Below are 2,885 nucleotides of genomic sequence, written 5' to 3'. Positions count from 1 at the left end.
AAACAAAACATGATTTGAGAATGTGTTAGTTAACTCACCTTGATAGCGGCGATGATTGCCAGCGAATTCTAAAAAGAAGACGATCAAAATATTCAAAAAACCTTGTATGCAATTTATCAAGACTGTGTATATTATATATATATATGTTTAGAGTAGCAGGAGCTAGAAGTTCAAATATGTCAGTCTTTCAAAGCCCCATTTTTTATATATAACAAAAGGCAGAATGAACATCACTGCCGCCCTGCTGGATTAAATTCTGAATTGCAGGTAGGCCTGAATAAGTATTTACTGTGCAAAATAACCAAAACCAGATAAATAATATCTGTTTTTTTATGAAGCACAGATCATGTTAATTAAGTATTCTGAGTCTGAGCAGACAGAAAACCATCTTACCCTCAGCAAGGGATTACTTTGTGCTGAAGACCCACAATGCAACACAACAACTGCAAGCTAAAATGCCTCACATACAAAACGAAATAAAATAGAGCCATGGCTGTGTCCCAAGTTTAACACAATTGAACTATAATAAAGTATTTGTTAACACTAGTTACAACAATGCTTATGTAACTATTAAAAACGTACATTTTAATCACGAAACAAAATGGCAGAATAACGTTAGCTAGCATGATAGCTAGCTAACGTTAGTAGCTATAATAATATGCATCACTATTTGCTCAAACAAGCTCCAAACTATTTGCCACGGCACAGAGATAACATTTAGTCAAACGATAACAGCCCGGTGATGGTATCTGAACGGAATCATACTATTCCCATAAGAACTCACTTACCAGTTAAGTACCATCTAGCATGTTAGCTAATAATGCTAACAAGCTTCGTTCTAGCCTACTAGTTGCCACCACGGTAATAATTCACAAAGTAGCATGTAGTCAAACGATGACAGCAAGATTATGGTATGTGAATGGCATAATACATAATATTGTCAATGACTTACCAAGGAGTTTGGCTCAGACTATTTGTCAAGCAGTCAGTGAAGACACCATCCATCGCGCCAAAGTGTTTGAATACCTCAAGTCCCGTGAGATCTTCTAGGTCTCGCGAGTTGCTTAGGACTATACCCTCTCGAAGGGGAGGGGAGGGGGAGGAGGGGAGGGGGAATCTACTAAATTGATTCAACGACAGTTTTTCAAATGTTGAAATGGTATCTGTAATTAAATATTGAATCAACATAGCTTTTTCAACCTCAACCAAAAATAACCAATCTGACTGTACATTGGAGGTGGTTGGGTGGGTGGGGGGGTTGGGTAGGAGGGGTGGGTGGGGGACACTGTACAACTGTACATAAATATTACAGTGACAGTCCAGTTGAGTTAATGGATGGAGGGGGGGGGGGGCGTTGACTTGCAACGGATGGACTATAGTGCAGCAATGCAAGTTCAATTCACAGTTATTACTACAGACCGGTGGCACTCACCTCTGTGGTCATGAAATGTTTCGAGAGGCTGGTCAAGGACCACATTTGTGCCTCCCTCCCCAGTGATATGGACCCTATGCAATTTGCATACAGGACAAACAGGTCCACTGACGACGCGGTCTCCCAGGTACTGCACAGCACCCTCTCTCACCTTGACCGTCAGAAGGGGGGCTATGTGAGACTGTTGTTCATACAGCTCAGCGTTCAACACCATAGTCCCCATCACCAGACTGGTGGACAAGCTGATCGAGCTGGGTCCGAGCTCCGCCCTGAGCGCCTGGGTACTGGACTTTCTGAGTGAAAGACCCCAGGCGGTCAGGGTGGGGGGTCAGACCTCCAACACCATCACCCAATTCAATTTCATCAATTTCATCTCTGTGCGTCAGAGTTAATTTTTTTACAGAGCGCTAGCTGCTCCCTACTTCCAGTCCTTGTGCTAAACTATAGGCTATAGTTGCTTGCTTCCAGCCCTTGTGCTAAGCTATAGCTAGCTGGTCCCTATACTGCTTCCAGCCCTTGTGCTAAGCTATATAGCTAGCTGCTCCCTACTGCTTCCAGCCCTTGTGCTAAGCTATAGGCTAGCTGGTCCCTATACTGCTTCCAGCCCTTGTGCTAAGCTATAGCTAGCTGGTCCCTATACTGCTTCCAGCCCTTGTGCTAAGCTATATAGCTAGCTGCTCCCTACTGCTTCCAGCCCTTGTGCTAAGCTATAGCTAGCTGGTCCCTATACTGCTTCCAGCCCTTGTGCTAAGCTATATAGCTAGCTGCTCCCTACTGCTTCCAGCCCTTGTGCTAAGCTATAGGCTAGCTGGTCCCTATACTGCTTCCAGCCCTTGTGCTAAGCTATAGCTAGCTGCTCCCTACTGCTTCCAGCCCTTGTGCTAAGCTATAGGCTAGCTGGTCCCTATACTGCTTCCAGCCCTTGTGCTAAGCTATAGCTAGCTGGTCCCTATACTGCTTCCAGCCCTTGTGCTAAGCTATAGCTAGCTGCTCCCTACTGCTTCCAGCCCTTGTGCTAAGCTATATGCTAGCTGGTCCCTATACTGCTTCCAGCCCTTGTGCTAAGCTATAGCTAGCTGCTCCCTACTGCTTCCAGCCCTTGTGCTAAGCAGGCTAGCTGGTCCCTATACTGCTTCCAGCCCTTGTGCTAAGCTATAGCTAGCTGCTCCCTACTGCTTCCAGCCCTTGTGCTAAGCTATAGCTAGCTGCTCCCTACTGCTTCCAGCCCTTGTGCTAAGCTATAGGCTAGCTGGTCCCTATACTGCTTCCAGCCCTTGTGCTAAGCTATAGCTAGCTGCTCCCTACTGCTTCCAGCCCTTGTGCTAAGCAGGCTAGCTGGTCCCTATACTGCTTCCAGCCCTTGTGCTAAGCTATAGCTAGCTGCTCCCTACTGCTTCCAGCCCTTGTGCTAAGCTATAGCTAGCTGCTCCCTACTGCTTCCAGCCCTTGTGCT

At 45.9% G+C, this 2,885-nt stretch overlaps 1 long non-coding RNA gene across 1 annotated transcript in view; it reads right to left on the bottom strand.

Moving 5' to 3' along the window:
• Positions 1-1,058, bottom strand: part of LOC311235242 — a 7,646-nt gene extending 6,588 nt beyond the window's left edge. The window contains exons 1-2 of the long non-coding RNA XR_014620148.1: positions 953-1,058; positions 39-68 (exon numbers count right to left, since the gene is read on the bottom strand). This is a non-coding gene — a long non-coding RNA (uncharacterized lncRNA). The remainder of the gene's footprint in view (positions 1-38; positions 69-952) is intronic.
• Positions 1,059-2,885: the final 1,827 nt, after the last annotated feature.

The sequence above is a fragment of the Notolepis coatsorum genome (genome assembly GCF_963971535.1).
Source record: "Notolepis coatsorum genome assembly, chromosome: 10".
In the NCBI taxonomy this organism is placed as follows: Eukaryota; Metazoa; Chordata; class Actinopteri; order Aulopiformes; family Paralepididae; genus Notolepis; species Notolepis coatsorum.
The sequence above is the reverse complement of the archived record's forward strand: the minus strand, read 5'-3'. Positions and strand labels throughout refer to the sequence as shown.